Here is an 18,092-nt window from a genome sequence, read left to right on the forward strand (position 1 = left end):
AGTTGACATCGAAATTTACGCGGACGAAGTCGCGGGCGTTCGCTAGTAATAATATAAAATAAAAATGATTGTTAGCAATATATTGACTGACAAAATGATATTTAAACCTATTAATAATTCGTTAATGTTCAAAAACACGAGTTCTCCATTTTTGTACTCTTTCTTTTTATTTTCTTCAGTACAAAGATATTATTTGATTTTTACTAGCTTTCAAATTAAAAGCTTAGATTTACGAACAATAATTTTAATTTTCCAATTGAGGCTTCAACATTAATAATTAAATGAGTAGTAGTAGTAGCACAACAACCAAATATATTTTTGTTATACCTACTTTACGACGAAACCTTAACAAGTATAGTTTTACTTAGTAAGTTTCACTAAACTAAAAAAACTAAGAACTCTTACTCATTAGTAGTAGTAGAGTGTTAATATCTTCCAAATTAACTTAAATGACTGAATTATAAGAAACTTAAACGGCCTATAAATGTAAATGCTCAAAGCAAACTGTCTATCCCATTAATATTTAAACTGAAAATACCCGGTTTTCGTGTCACTATAGCTGACGGACACGCGAAGTTTATACACGAACTATCAATACACGCCAAATATATAACACTAAATAACTATAAACCCTAAATTAAATATGTTAAAGGTGAAAATTGCGTGAAATACAATTGTATATACGACCTTTACTAAATAAAACGCAAACATATCAATGCTTCGCGTGTTTCTTCGCAGCGAGTCTATTTACAAAACCTTAATCCTTTCACAATAGCGGATTAAAATGTAATATAAACCGAAACGGCTTAATATCGAAACGATATATCATTTTGTTTGCACCTCATTAAGTTACATGATTTATTAAAAATAACGAGCGAAATCGTTGATAAATGCTCCAAGTTACGTAGCGTACCGACTGACACGTATCATTTACGGATAATAAATTTAATTTATTTAAAGGCTTGGAAGTGAACCGTCGATTTCGATGGAAATTAAAAGCGATATTATGTTCAATACACAGGTGGTCTGTTATTTTTACAATTTAAGTTATATTTATTTAAGTAATCTTTAGACTAGACAGCGAGACTTTTGGAGCTTTTATCGGCACGCTCCACCATCTTCATATAAGTGTCGGATAGCTTACCCACAAGTTTTATGTTTGTCACATATAGATTGGATTTGGTGTGGCAACATCGTACCATGAACATTTGTTCAAATTACTCCAATTTACTTATTAATTAAAATATTCATTTAGTGTATGTTTTCTGTCCAAATCCAATTTTATCGTATCAATTAAGTTAAATATTGCGTGACTAATATATAGTTAGTAAAGTATTTATAAGCGGGAACTGACAAAACTATCTTCTGATAGTCTTAACTGACTCTTATGTACAACACAAGTCGTTGGTTTAGACCAACTTAAGTTTATGAATTAGAAATTAAAAATATAAATTATTTTTTGTCTACTGGAACAAGCGTTCAAAAAACATTACAAATCGAAATTTTACAAGCAAGTTGTTTACAATCCCTTTGAAAAGTACTTGTAGTACTTGTTGTTACTACTATCGGTTTAATTATCAAAATTCTATTGAGTAGAACCACTCGCTTCGTAAAGATTATAATTTAACATTTTGTGTGTCGAATTGCCTAGCATTTTTATACTAAGCCTCATTCTAGGTAAGTGCTTCCCTCCGTAGGTTGCTTAAACATTATCATCAGTTCATGCAAACGCTATTCTACCCAAACCTTAGCTTATTAGAAATTCCAATGCCATTGTTGTTACTCTTTCACAGCTAAACCACTGAATCGATTTTTAAAATTATTTTACCTATGCAAAGCTACATTATCAGCCATGGAATGGGCTAAATTTTATATATATATATACTCACAGGAACCAACTACGCGGGTGAAACCGCGGAACATCCCCAAGTATAGTATAAAAATGGAAATTTATCAATGTTGCTATTTAGAAGTCGTAATGTTTTCGTGATACGATGGGCTTGGATCGACGCTAATTGAGTCCAAATTAATAGTTAGGATTATTTCTTATCGGTAATAGTCGTTTCACATGAATCGGTACGCGGTTATTGATTTTTATTACCGCTTTCGTCGTACTCGTTAAATATAAAACACTGTTGTTATTATAATTCACCATTGATATACAAAACCTAAGATATACTCGTGTAGACACGGTTCAATTTCTGTTTTAATAACCTTTAACTATAGAGTCATCCAAACTTACATTTAGTATAACGCATTATGGTATGGATTGTAGTATTTTTTGTATAGAAAGTCATAAAAGTGCGTCCACTGATCTTCATCGTACGGATCGCACGAATCTACGGTATAATTAAAAATCCGTTTAATGCGATAAATCCTAAATAAATGGACGATTATTAAATAGCCTCATATCTAATCATCATTAAATCATTATTTATTTGCTAGAATGTGGTACACGTTTTGACATTAAAATTATCTTATGCTTTGTTGATCAAGATTAGTTTTATTTATTTACTTGAATTTTGTTTGACTCTACAATTAAATTGCAATTTTAATGTAGAGCAAGTGTTTTCACTCTACATTAAAATTATAAAATCATTCTCTTGTGATTGACCGTCCCAAGACCTCCTTAATCTTTTCTCTCGGAAAATCCGTTCTTAGCGGACGATTAAATAACTATAAATTACCTCCTTGCAAATTTTCATCTATTCACGTCAAGCGGCTTTGGATATATCGTGATGTATATTGATCTATTTATAATATAGTTATATAGATTATCATGATTTTTTGATTATTAGCAGTCACGTCCTATAATGATTGTCTCTACAAACAGTTATCTAAAAAGAAAATTCACAACTTTCACGTGTACGCGCATTTGTCGTTTCTTCCTGTCATCAGGGATTGCCTGTTAGAGATTCCTTATAGCAATAAGGCCGCCTTGCATACTAATTTTTATTTTTAATTATTGTTTTTATTTTTAAATTTATTTTACATTGAGTGCAATAAAGCTATATCTTCAAAAAACTATTCGTCCTAATTATTGTTTATATTTTTTAATTTATTTTATATTAAGAGCAATAAAGTAGGTACCTGTATTTTCTTCTTTTTTTTTGAATTTTATAAGTAAAGGTATCTTTAACAATTTCAGATCAATGTAATTAAGGTTAAAATTTACCATGGTCGTGTATCGCGAACACGTTGCTTTAATGAAAACAAAATTAGTTTTTCCACATAGAGCGGCCATCACGCAAACTAATAAATAATAATCTTTATAGTTGTGCGTTACAGCATGTAATATATTTAGAGCTGGTATAAAATGGGCCGAATTCTTTGCTATTCCCAAAAACACATAAAACGTATTGTACGCTTCAAAAATGTTATTTATTGCTCTTTATTATTTTTTTATTACCAACGAATAAATTCACTTTTTTTGTGAATATATGTCTGGTTATTGTTTATTACATTCATGAAATACGAGCCATATAGAAAGAATTTTAAAAATTATTTTATTTAGATCTATATTTTGATTTATTTTGTTTGATATTTTTTTTTTAGTTTCGATGGATACACGGTATCCAGTATACAAAGAGCTGTAGTTCTATTCTGTGATGATGTTCACAACTCGACAGAGTAAATCTCGATTTCATCGCTATCTCTCTCTTTCTAACAAGACACTATGGATAGAGATAAAACTTACTCTGTCGAGTTCTAAAAACATCTCTAAACTCGTAGACTCCGCGATATTGCAAGTTAACTGTGGAAAAAAAATCGTTTTTTTTACTCAACAATATGGACTTTTATGCATTTTCTTTAAACGGTTCATATTCTGAAGTACTTAGGTATTTTATACAAAAGTAAGCAACTGCAGAACAATTCAAAAACCGTGTCATTCTGTTCCAACTCATTTCTCTGAGTCATTGTTTTCAAATTTTAATATTTCCAACTGACCCATTTAAAACGTCCCAACGAACAATGAGTTCGTATAAATAAAAAAAAAGAAACAACGAAAACAAAAATACAAAAAGATTAAAAAATTTCAAGAAAAACCTTCTTTACATTTTAAAATTTTCCAAGCTGACCTATTTAAAGGCGCTCCATAAAAGTGATCAAAAAGATTGTAAAAAGCCTTGCACTTTTAATATCAGGCTCGGGATGACACAGCTGTGATGCCCCAGTTTTTTTTTCACAGCTCTTTGACGCCACTGCAATAATAGGTGACCTTAAAGCGAAGTAAGATTTTCTTCGTACAGTAATTTTTCTTAAACATTTACACTTAAGTGCGTCTAAGGGTAAATTAAAGAAGGTTAAGGGTAGGTTAATTGCACTCCAGTCGGAAAAAGAAACTTATTTATAGAAATATATGAAATGAGCAAAATTATAAAGGCAAATGTACTTTATTTTTTAAATACAATTGGAATATGCGACTTAAATGCTGAAAACAGGCAAATTTATATTCAAAATCATTAATTTCAAGTTGGAAAATTAGTTTCTCAGTAGATGTGACTCTACCAACGGTTTGGAAAACCAATTTTGTCGTCAATAGTCGGCAAAAAACTCAGCAAATAATATACTTTTACAATCATGATATTCTGTCTTCTGTGTAGAAGAAAGCGGAGTATATTCCACAGACAAATATATATCTATGGAATATACTCCGGTAATATATATTCCGGTACGGTTTCGGGTAGAAACCGAAAGGGGTGTGGCTTTTCATCCTCCTACTAACAAGTTAGTCCACTTCCATCATAAATAGCATCATCACTTACCATCAGGTGAGACTGTAGTTAAGGGCTAACTTGGAAAAAAAAACATATATACATCAGCTCCACTTTCTTCTTTGTGAGCTTTACATTGCAAACCCATATCATGTCCTAAGAAATTTGAAGAAAACACAAAAAATCCATGGGATTTATAGTCAAAGTCAAAGTCAAAATTCATTTATTTTAAAGAGGCTTAGTTTACAAGCTCTTTCGAAACGTCAGGTACTGAAAGTAAACTTAAGATAATGGTGATAATAATCATTCGAAAACTTAAAATTAAAGTTACGAGGGTACCAACCGCGCCTTGGTCCGAGAAGAAAAACGAATATAAAAGTATATAAAAGTACCTAAATCAACGATACAGTTTCAGCTTTCCACTAGTATTTCATAGTAAATAAATAAATAAATAGTAACTACATGCAGATAAACTATTTCTTGTATAAGTATGGTAGTTTTTCACGACTGTTATACAGCGACTTACTTGTAACACTTGGCCCTGTGTAGTGCCGCTATAAGCCTTCCTTGAGAAAAACAAAGCCTTTTGCGCGACACACTGTCAAGCTGGAAGATTAAGCGCGTCACTCAATGTCACTGAACCCTTGTATGGAGGCTGTTTTGAACCTACGCAAAATGTGTTTACATTTTTGTAAATAATCCTCATCAATGCAAGTGACTCATTTTTTTAAACGACAAATTTCTATGCTCGGCTGTATGTATGTTTTAGTATTTAACACTACAGAGGGTAAAAAAAAGAAAAAAGAAAATATCTTCATTGCTACATTATGACACACATCACAATTATATAAGAATAATAAATATACTTTGACGGCCTCCGTGGCGCAGTGGTATACGCAGTGGATTTACAAGACGGAGGTCCTGGGTTCGATCCCCAGCTGGGTCGATTGAGGTTTTCTTAATTGATACAGGTCATGCTGGTGGGAGGCTTCGGCCGTGGCTAGTTACCACCCGACAAAGACGTACCGCCAAGCGATTCAGCGTTCCGGTATGATGTCGTGTAGAAACCGAAAGGGGTGTGGATTTTCATCCTTCTCTTAACAAGTTAGCCCGCTTCCATCTTAGATTGCATCATCACTTACTATCAGGTGAGATTGTAGTCAAGGGCTAACTTGTAAAGAAAAAAAAAAGAAAAAGATACGCGTGAAAAACATAACCATTCTTGCAGTTGGGTAAAGTTACACAGTACTCGATACAGGATTATTCCTATTATTAGATTATTCGTTTTTATCGCTTCGGTTTATACCGAAGCGATAAAAACAATGCTACTTGATGCTCCACCTACTTACCATATTTACATGAAACTGTCACCAATAAAAAATTTTTTTTTAGCCGGTAAGAGTCCGGGTGTCCATGAGGATTTTCCCCCCTACGATATAAAAAAAAAAAAGTTTCTGCTACACAATATCGATACTGGAATAAACCGAAGCGATAAAAACAATGCTATTCAATGCTCCACCAACTTACCATTCATGAAGCTGTCACCAATAAAAAAAAAATGAAACGGATAAAAATATCAATTCCTATTGTAATTTGATAATTCGACGCTAATGCATCTCGTCCGAAGATTGTCTCTCAAACAATGAGGGTCCTGCGGAAATGCAATTAACTGTATACGTCGGAAAGAGGAAATATCAATTCGCCTGTATGAGCGACCACACATTACAACATACAAATGTATTCAAAAATAGTTATACAACTTGACATACCATCACAGCGATGCAATTTTTTATTTTGACATGAATAAGTTTATCTCATCTTATTCGTTGACTAAAGATAATTTATATCTGCCAAAAAAATGTAAGCAGCATGTTGCGTCCCTGTTGGCTTACAACTTAAATAAGTCAGTTACAAATGTTGTAACGCAGTCTATTGACACTAATTCGACTTGTAAAAATAGTTCTTCTGTTTCTATTGACCAGAGTACGAGTGATAGTACTGTCTCAAATGTTAATTTTTATATAAACGATCCAGTTACAAGTAGTGTAACTCAGTCTATTGACATCTCTACAAACTGTAGTAATAGTACAAATATTTCTATATATGACTGCAGTACCAATCCTAGTACTGTTACAATTAAAAATTCTTTAAACTAGAAAATATGACAACGGAGGTGCACTGTAACTTTAACATTGTACACCAAAATATACAGAGCATCAACGGCAAGGAATTAGAAGTTGAACTATTTGTAGAGAAATTCAATATACACATCTTATGTATTACGGAACACTGGCTCACAAAGTCACAACTATCAGTACTTGATATTAAAAATTTTTCATTGTCAAGTGTATTCTCCAGAAGGGCTGGACATGGTGGCTCTTTAATACTTTTACTTAATAACCTAAAATACAAGGATAGAAAAGACATAGTTAGTCTTTCTGTGGAATGCATTGTTGAACTATCTTGTGTGGAGTTGGAACGAATTGTTATAGTATGCGTGTACCGACCCCCTCCTGCTGACTTTGATCAATTTGAAGAGGTAATGGAGGATGTAATGAGACGTTTGTGCACATCTTCCAAACAAATACTGATTTGTGGCGATTTTAATGTTGATATTCTAACAGAAAACTCAAAGTCTGTTAGATTTCTTAACTTATTCAAATGTTTTGATTTGACTCATGCTTTTAATGAACCTACTAGGATAACGGCTACTTCAGGGACATGTCTGGATAATATATTTTACAATTGTGTGATTGAAAAAAAGATGATAATAAATAAATTAGGCTCTGATCACAGTGGTCAAATAATAACTATTTTAAACAATAAATCCAATAGCAACCAATGGTTCAAGTATAGGCCGATAACTGAAGGTAAATTAGAGCGATTTAAAAGCATAATTTCTTCAAAAATTCCAAGTCTTTCATTTGAAAATAGTCACCCAGACAGGCTATTTGGTACGCTGTTCAAGACAATAGACAAAGAGTTTTGTAAAATTTTTAACTTTAAACGTATTAATGTTACTCAAAAATTAAAGTTTACCGAATGGGCTACTGTAGGCATTTACAAAAGTAGAGACAGATTGTACGAGTTGTACGAGGAGAAACAGTATAATCAAACGCGAACATATTTAGAACATGTAAAAAACTATTCAAAAATTTTCAAACGTGTTTGTATTCTTGCAAAATCATTACACATCAAAGATAGAATAATAAAATCTGAAAACAAGGTACAAACAACCTGGAACATAATTAATAAAGAATCAGGCAAAATTAGACCACGTGATATGAGTTTTGAATTAATTGTCAATGATAAAAAGATAAACACCGATAACGAGGTTGTTAATGCCTTTGAAGACTTTTTCCAGAATGTTCCTATCTTGTTAACAGATTCACTGGACTCTTCTGCTACGGAAGCCCAGAGGATATTAAGAGGCCATGTTAAAGAGTGCAACGTTCTTTTTGAATTTCATCATATAACTGTATCAGACATTAAAAAAACTTTTAAACTGTTAAAATTAAAAAGAACTGGAGACATGTGGGGCATGTCAGTGAAAGTAATATCTAACATCATTGATGTCATTGCTCCCCACTTAGCTATTATTTTTAATGAATGCGTGGATTTGGGTATCTTTCCGAACCTAATGAAACATGGCAAACTGTTACCACTTTTTAAATCAGGTGACAAAACTGATGTTAATAATTATAGACCAATTACAATACTGCCAACACTTAGTAAGGTTTTTGAAAAAATCATTTTAAATCAACTTTTAAGTCATTTTAATTTAAATAATTTATTTCACCCTGAACAGTATGGTTTTACTAAAGGTCGCAGTACAACTGATGCAGGTGCTAAACTTTTAAAACATATATATGATGCATGGGAAAATGCTAAGAATGCTATTGGTGTATTTTGTGATTTGTCCAAAGCATTCGATTGTGTTGACCATAACATTCTTTTACTTAAGTTAAGCCACTATGGCATAAAAAGTGTTGCACTCGATCTCATCGCCTCTTATCTTAGTGATAGAACACAAAAGGTATGCATAAATGATTCAAAGTCTCGCGGTTTTTCTAACACAATGGGCGTCCCACAGGGTTCAATTCTGGGTCCTTTTCTATTCCTAGTGTACATAAACGATTTACCACACCATGTTAGCGGCATCTGTGAGATAGTACTGTTTGCTGACGACACATCCCTAATTTTTAAGAGTGACAGAAGTAAAGATAATTCCGACGATGTAAACCGTGCCATATCGCATGTGTCGCATTGGTTCACTGTTAACAACTTACTTTTAAATGCAAAGAAAACTAAATGTATTGAGTTTTCATTACCAAATGTTATAAAATTAGATAAGTCTATAATGATCAATGGTGAAACACTAGAAATAGAGAATTCCACAGTTTTCCTGGGAGTGACCTTGGATTCTAAACTTCAGTGGGGTGCTCATATAGAAAAACTGTCAGGTAAACTCAGCTCAGCTGCTTTTGCAGTGAGAAAAATAAGACAGTTTACTGATGTTGATACAGCTAGACTTGTTTATTTTGCGTACTTTCACAGCGTAATGTCTTACGGTATTTTGTTGTGGGGCAAGGCTGCTGATATACATTCTATATTTGTACTTCAAAAAAGAGCAATTCGAGCAATATATCAACTAAAATCACGCGAGTCCCTTCGTCAAAAGTTTAAAGAAATAGGCATTTTAACAGTAGCCTGTCAGTATATATATAACAGTATAGCTTATGTGAGACAAAATATTAATTTGTACAAACGAAAAGGAGATGTAAACCCACGTCTTACTAGACACGGGCATAAGTTAGTTATTTCTGCATATCGTCTCCAAAGAGTTAAAAAATCTTTTGTGGGTTTGGGTGTACTCTTCTATAACAAGATCCCCAAGACTGTGATGGACTTGCCAATGCACAACTTTAAGCAATGTGTTAAAAAACATTTACTTAGTCGAGGTTACTACACTATTGATGAGTTCCTTAACGACAAAGGTGCTTGGAGGCCATTGGATCAGCTTCCACCTTCACACAGGAAATAAAACTATAAGAAATTGTAATTTAATTGTTATCAAATGTAAATTGTAATACTGTATGACTTTTTCAAAAGAGCAACTGTTGAGTTTCTTGCCGGTATCTTCTCAGCAGAACCTGCCTTCCGAACCGGTGGTAGAATCTTTACAAATAGTCAACTGACGTGTCAAAAGTGCTTGTAAACTGAGCCTACTTGAAATAAATGAATTTTGAATTTTGAATTTTGAATTTAGTACTTATTGTAATAGACATAAAGCTTTAAGGGTACGTATGGATATTTGAGGTCCGCTGTACTGAGAATTGACTGATTTGATTGGCTTAGCTGACGACCCGCTTGGCTCAATTAGGTGATCTGCTTTCACAATGAGCACTGATACTGCATGTGATGTTAATTTTTATTACTCTAAAACCATGTTGATTATAGACATTGTTAAGTAACAAAGATCTTTATTTAAATTCGTTTAATTACAAGTTAGCCCTTGACTACAATCTCACCTGGTGGTAAATGATGTTACAGTCTAAGATGGAAGCGGGCTTACTTGTTAGGAGGAGGATGAAAATTCACACACCTTTCTGTTTCTACATGACATCGTACCGGAACGCTAAATCGCTTGGCGGTACGTCTTTGCCGGTAGGGTGGTAACTAGCCACGGCCGAAGCCTCCCACCAGCCAGACCTGGACAAATTAAGAAAATTTTAATCTGCCCAGCCGGGGATCGAACCCAGGACCTTCATCTAGTAAATCCACCGCGCATACCACTGCGCCACGGAGGCCGTCAAAGTGGAACCGACTTCAAAGACGTATTTCAGATATTTTGATTTTAACACAAAATTACTGAACCAATTTTCATGTAAATGAATTGGGACCAATCTGGAAGTATTTTCTCTTTCATACAAAGAAAAAAATTTTAAATTTGGTTTAAAAATTACGAAGTTATGAGAATTGAAGACGGTTGAAAAGAGAAAATATCATCATCATCATCATATCAGCCGATGGACGTCCACTGCAGGACATAGGCCTTTTGTAGGGACTTCCAAACATCACGATACTGAGCCATCTGCATCCAGCGAATCCCTGCGACTCGCTTGATGTCGTCAGTCCACCTGGTGGGGGGTCGGCCAACACTGCGATTACTAGTGCGGGGTCGCCATTCCAGCACTTTGGGACCCCAACGTCCATCGGCTCTTCGAACTATGTGCCCCGCCCATTGCCACTTCAGCTTCGCAACTCGTTGAGCTATGTCTGTGACTTTGGTTCTTCTGCGGATCTCCTCATTTCTGATTCGATCACGCAGAGATACTCCTAACATAGCTCGTTCCATCGCCCGCTGTGTGACTCTGAGCCTTCTTATCAGGCCCATAGTTAGCGACCAAGTCTATCAAAATATAGCAACTGTTAAATTGATACTCTGCCGATATGATGGTATCTATCCAGTATGATAATATTATCTATCCACGTTCTTTCATTGACCTGTGTTGATAATTGAGGCAAAGGCCTCACTCAAAAAGCATATGAGTAAATAGTATACGTACGTGTAAGTGAATAACCAGTACATAATTACCACTTGCTCTTGTAGTAAAAAAATAAATATTGATAAAGATGTGTCTCATTGTAAAAATAATGAAAAAAATCATTCGACAACTCCGGTATTAGGTAAAGCAAGCACAAAACCAGACAAAAACGGACGTGTCAAAAAGAATTCTCCATATCTCTCACAAACATCCTGCAATCGTCGGATGATCTCACTAATGATGGAGTACACACATTCGGAACGCTAAAACGTGTTGTATTCGGTTGATAAAATCAGAAAAAAACACCTCGCGTTCCTGTTTTAGTTATTTGTCGTCACATTAAACGAGTACTCAGCAAAAAGGCGGGCGGAGATCAAAGGATGACGTGGCGACTGGAATAACATCCCGGCGAAATATTTTACACATTTGCGACATTTTGCACGACAAAAAATCGCATGACAAAAACTTTTACAGAAAAATATCGTGATCATATACACGTAGAACGAGAGCTTTACCAGCCAGTTCGCCATTGTCATATGAAAGCTGAAACTGATTCTACCATAGCAGGCAGGCAACTATACAGATTGTACTTACCATGGTTGCTTTATGAGGTCGCAGGACGCATAATCAAGATCCAGACCGTCTATCATCAAGAACAAAACGTGTTTTGTTTTATAATTTCTTAGGAAAACATAAGAAATCATATCCTCAGTTACCAGACACGTAATGGAAACCCTTTGCCTGAAGTGAAAGTAAAAAAGGGTAAGGTATTTTTAAGAGGTAATTATATTTTTTAATTATTACAATTTTCGTGTAAAATTCATTTACATAATGTACTTTTCTGGACATTATTTAGCTTCCAATTTTTACTTTGAACGTTATTTCTTCACTTAATGCAACAAAAATCATATTTGGTTGTACGTGATTTTAATGGATAAACCTGAGAATACAGTAAAGGGATAAACATACTGGATAATTACAGTTATTTTGAGTAAAAGTAACAGACGTTTACAAAGATCACGTCAGACAAAGATGACGTTTGGTTTATATTTTAAATATCATTTACAAACACTTACAATTGATATACATAATTGAATGTTAGAAGGACGATGGTAGGAATGTTACTCTTGAAATAAAAAGTAGCTAGCGTGACCACACTCTAAAGACACCGTGAAACTAAACTGCGAATTTATTAAGACATTTACGTTGCCTGATGTGTTTCAAATACAATGCTCTACGAACTGCTAACATAAATTAGCATAAAAAAGATCGTGCTCTTTGTACTACGGAGTAAAAAGAAAATTGTTTTGAACTACTGCAAAGTTTATTACTTAGGTGACAAAGACATTAACTTTTTTATGTGGACTTATTTAGAGTTTCAAAGACAAAATGTTTACTTTATTATTTTATAAATGCTGCTTAATTTAACATTTATGCCTTTACTTCTGTTACAACATATATACAACATTTTCGTTTTTCGATTGGACTTACATTAAAATTTGTTCCAATGCATCATTATTGCCCCAATACTAGTGCGGAAGTTTGAGTGACTTTCTTTATATTTTGTGTTCAAAAGGCTTCGACAGCAAAGGATCTAATAATACCTATGCGAGGAAATCTACAGGGTAACATTAATATTATCAGAAAGGAGTAAACGACAGGCATTATCACTGTCGATGCTCAATTCGTTGATTGTTCAGCGCCAAGATCTAGATATTTTTGATATAAAGCTTCATGTATTTATTGATATTGTAAACAGCTGTGAATTTTAATTTTATATTGTACGTCTGTACTTTGTATGCGTTTTGGCTTAGCTGTAAGCATACTAAGGATATATAATAAATAAATAAATAAATAAATAAATAAGCAACTCAAACCGCTTTTTCAGATAAGGAATATAATGATGGAGAAGAATAGAGTTTAAAATAGATATTAGTATTGTAGCGAATGGAAAGCCACTTCACTTTAGTGCCAAATTAGCAAGTTGTTGTGATACTACAAGATACTGATCTAAATTAAATAGTGCTGAATTAATATCTAATAACATTTAGCACCTACGTGATCGTCGCGACTTTAGACGCATCCGAGATGCAACTGATGACGAAAATAAACTGTAAACAAGAGTTCTGTAACTACATTCATATTTCTCCCAAGTAAAGCCAACAATGGCAAAGAAAGGCGGAGGGAACAAGAGCGCGTGGCAGATCACCAATGCGCTGGACGGACCCAGTGAAAACTGCTCTCCATGGCTCGCTCCACAAAAGTGCTAAGAGAGACACACTACGGGAGGAATGGCGACGGATAGTGAGGCTTGCCACCACACCCAAATGACGACCACGACCACTTTTTCGTTACACTCTATTAAGAGTGTAACGAAAAAGAAGATTGCCAACAGGACGAATCCAAAAGAGGAAAGGCTAATGCTAGCCACAAACGATAAATTTTTCTCATGTTTCTATAGCACCCACGACTATAATTGATCGTGTGTTGGTCACTGCGTAAATGACTTGTATAGTATGCCGCGTGGGTACTGCCGTTTGCTTTTCAGAAACGTGAGAATAATTGACCGTCAATGGCAACCTTAAGACCATTTCACATTCTCGTACCATCCGGCCTTACACACAATTTATGTCTCCATTTGCGTGATCATTATTCAATGAAACGTACGGTGTGGCGCTGAAATTAATATCGATGCAGAAAACAGGCAATAAAATTAATGATGACATTTGCAAATGCTATACGAGCAATACAATCAGTTAGTGTCAGTATTTCTTAAAGATGGTAAGTAAATTGATTTTCTTTCGTCCTTAATTCTTGGAGAGAATTATGCGTTTGAAGTTAAATCACAAAAAAGTATTTGAACGGTACAGAGATCGACTTTAGTCATATAGAGTTTTTAAATTTTTGAAAGCTGAATAAACTATTTAACCATGTTAAATATTTTGTAAATATTCATGCTAGTATAGATCAGTAATATAATAATTATTTCTATTTAGTTACCTATCTTCATCATCTTCATCTTTGTAGATGGACCAACAAACTAAAACACAGCCCCTAGTCCCCGGCAGCCCCGCTATTCCTGGCTCTGGCAGCGGTTACGGTAACGGCGGGGCAAGGGGTGTTCAGTGTTGGCCGACCCCCCACCAGGTGGACTGACGACATCAAGCGAGTTGCAGGGATTCGCTGGATGCAGGCGGCTCAGTATCGTGATGTTTGGAAGTCCCTACAAAAGGCCTATGTCCTGCAGTAGACGTCTATCGGCTGATATGATTATGATGATGAGTTACCTATACTCATTATTCAATTTATAACTATGAACCGAGTAGGTACCCCAAAGTGGTTGCACTACAAAGTGTGACGTCACGGGTAACAGCGATAGTGATTGTACCATTATTTTGTGGTAGAGGAAACACCGCAAGCAGGTTCCAGGACTTGTGACTTTGAGAGTATGTTTAAGACCCCTTTAGAATGGATCAATACTCACCTTCCCTGCCCGACATGTTATGCCCACACTAAACAATTTATAATAAACTATAATTACAACGCAAAACATTATCAATTATTACAACACAAAACATAGCGACAAAGTGATGATAGTTGTAAGAAAAACACTAAACATTCTACTCTAATCGGTAAGATAGATAAACAGACATGATGAAACTATAAGGATCTCTTGTTGACTACGGAATCCTAAAAACAGAGTTCCATGCGTCCTCTAGTTCCTAATATAAAGATATTCGTGTTTGCTTTGACATAGCAATAAATAATAGTAATATTAGTTTACAGGTAATATTAATCTTGAGTAGGTAGCTCAGACCAATTATAGAAGGACCTGTATCCCACTCAGAGTCACGAACAAAATTGTCTGTCATTTTCTGAAGAAAACGAGCTTAGATTTCGTATATATCTTCTACTAAACTAGAAGTTTTTGCCCGTTTTTTACACAATTCAATTACACAAAAAGGTATTTTTACGGAGCTCTTAAACCGACAAACACGATTACAACTATTTAACATCGATTCCATAGAGACAGTTTTTATAATCGCATTAGATGGTTGATCATATACTTTGACATAAAAGTAACGTTTAGCGAGGCAGGTCCTATACAATAATTTGTCTGAGGTAGGTAGCGACTCCCGACTCCCGGTAGCAATTGTCCGTCTGTCGCCAGCGGCTCTGTGCGGTATTATTAATGCAGCCGCCTCTCAGACTCGCTACCTGTTATTTAGCATTAGTTCGCTATGGTAATAATATAATTAAACTTTACGTCAATTTTAATAATGAATTGGACGGTTATTTTGCTATTTACTATTAAGCCAGGACTTATTATAGCTGCGGCAACTTTTTGAGTTTTTATACAATAGTTACAACACAAAATATTATTGCACAGAATCACTAACACGACTGGCAGCGTGACGGTGTCCATGCTGCCTAACAAACAACTAAGCTCAAGTCATTAAAAACCCTCTTATTTATACCAACACTGATAGCTCCCCTCCACAAAAACCACTATATATTAAATCATTAACGGCCTACTACAAGTCCAGGCCCCCCTCCATAGAGGAGAGTGGATATGAAGCTTAGAGTTAGAGCCACCATGCTGCTCCAATGCGGATTATCTTAATCTCTCTCATTCTGCCGATGAATGTCCATTGTAGGAGATAGGTCTTTTGTAGGGACTTCTAAACATCAGAATCCTATGCCGCCTGCATCCAGTGAATCCCTGCGATACGCTTGATGTCTCATTCTGAGACATCAAGCGTATCGCAGAGACTCGTGCTTAATAATGAGCCGAATATGGTTAATGGTTAATAAGTTGCATTATTATGATGAGCTTGTTTAATGTTCGCTAGGAGAAACAAAAGAATTCAATATTTCAAACTTAACATTTTTCAACTCAAATTTATAATGGATAGACGTCTGCATTTGAAACTTTATGCCAACATATATAAATGCATCTTGTTAAATTTCTAAACTGTAAACTAGATGGCGCCACCGGTATTTTACCTCGCAGTATCGTTTGTTATCTCGTAAAGTATAAATATTTTTCGATATTAGTTTGAAGCATACTTACCTGGCGTAGGGGACACCGTGATCAAGAAGGCGGTTCCCCCAGAGTGAGGCCCTTCCATTGCACTGCGGTTGGGTTGACCTCTGCGATTATCCCTAATGTGGATAACTCGGACGCGTAATTTTTGGTAGTGGGGACTGCGTACGCGCCGTCCCCCATGTAAAGAATAAAGAATACATTATATTCAATAGTACTCAGACATTACTCATTAGTAGTACATAGACAGTTGCACTTGTCATTTTACTGACTGGAATTAACTCCGACTGCAAAAATCGTTTTTTTCTGCTTCTTCTTCCGTGTCGTCAACCCATGGCTCCCTGCTGAGCTCGCTCGTCCACCAATGCGGATTGGCAGACTTCACACACGCAGAGAGTTAAGGTAATTCTCTGGTATGCAGGTTTCCTCACGATGTTTTCCTTCACCGTTTGAGACACGTGATATTTAATTTCTTAAAATGCACACAACTGAAAAGTTGGAGGTGCATGTCCCGGGCCGGATTCGAACCCACACCCTCCGGAATCGGAGGCAGAGGTCATATCCACTAGGCTATCACGGCTCTTATCTTCTTCCGTGTACTTCTATGTATATTTGAATTGGCGATTGTTTTATTTCCACTGAAATTAACAGGGTTCTAGTCTAGTTTTATTCCTTGGTTCGGTGTAATAAGTCGGTTTCTCTTGGGATGATTTGAAAACAAATACATACTTACTTAAATCGAACCCAAAAACAAATAAAAATAAAATATACACAACTAAGTTATACAAATTTTAGTACACACATCAATTTGATATCTTTATGTTTTTATAGAACAAATCTAACAAGGGTATTTTCTTCAAAGCTAATGTTGGTCATAAGGAGGATAATGGTGTTTCTTCACGTCATTAGTCAGTTTACTTAACCACCTCACGTCAGGAAGATTAACTGCGCTCATCAACGACTTGCTCGCGATGCATTTCAAATAAATTACTGTGCCCGCTGACCACTAGAATATATTTCAATTTAATAAAAAATATGTATCTATAGTTATACTAATATTATAAAGCTGAAGAGTTTGTTTGCGTGAACGCGCTAATGTTTGCAGGAACTTGTCCGATTTGAAAAATTCTTCCAGTGTTAGATAGACCATTTATCGAGAAAGGCTATAGGTTATATATTATCACGCTTTTACTAATAGGAGCGGATCAACAATGAAGAATGTTTCAAAATCGGGCGATTTTTCCCATTGAGAGCTTACGCTGCGTGCGCTGCGTAAACGGTTTAAGTTTTTAAGATTATAAGACCTAGTACTTACTCATCTATATAAACGAAGTCGCGGGTTAGAATTTGCGTTAGCCCAAAGTAACTATTCCACGCGGACGAAGTCGCGAGCGGAAGCTAGTTCTATGATAAAAGTGATGCAAATCCAGCTAAAATTATAAACTGTTTCTTATAGAAAGCTTATTTTCATTATAAGATACAAACAAATACATAAAAGTGGTAACTTGTAGGAAGCTTTTTTATGCACATTGACTACAAAAATGTATTTTATGGCAATTTAATATACCTGTATGAGGTAAGTACCAGACTCCCTGCGGTTTCATTAGTACCTGTTTCCATAAAATATACCTTAAGACACTTACACATAATGTGGATTTCTATTGGTAAAATTACCCCCTACAACCTTACAAACTTCTTACACATTTCTTAAACATCTTTATAATATTAATATAGATAACGCAAAGTAAGTGCCTTTTCTGAAACAACCAATCATCTTATGCC

General features: G+C 35.0%; 1 non-coding gene across 1 annotated transcript; it reads left to right on the plus strand.

Moving 5' to 3' along the window:
- Window positions 1-16,329: 16,329 nt before the first annotated feature.
- On the plus strand, window positions 16,330-16,491 carry LOC112042988 (U1 spliceosomal RNA). The gene has a single exon (XR_002886647.2). It is a non-coding gene; the product is annotated as a U1 spliceosomal RNA (small nuclear RNA).
- The last annotated feature ends 1,601 nt before the right edge of the window (window positions 16,492-18,092 follow it).

Source organism: Bicyclus anynana, chromosome 10 (assembly GCF_947172395.1).
Source record: "Bicyclus anynana chromosome 10, ilBicAnyn1.1, whole genome shotgun sequence".
Taxonomy (NCBI): domain Eukaryota; kingdom Metazoa; phylum Arthropoda; class Insecta; order Lepidoptera; family Nymphalidae; genus Bicyclus; species Bicyclus anynana.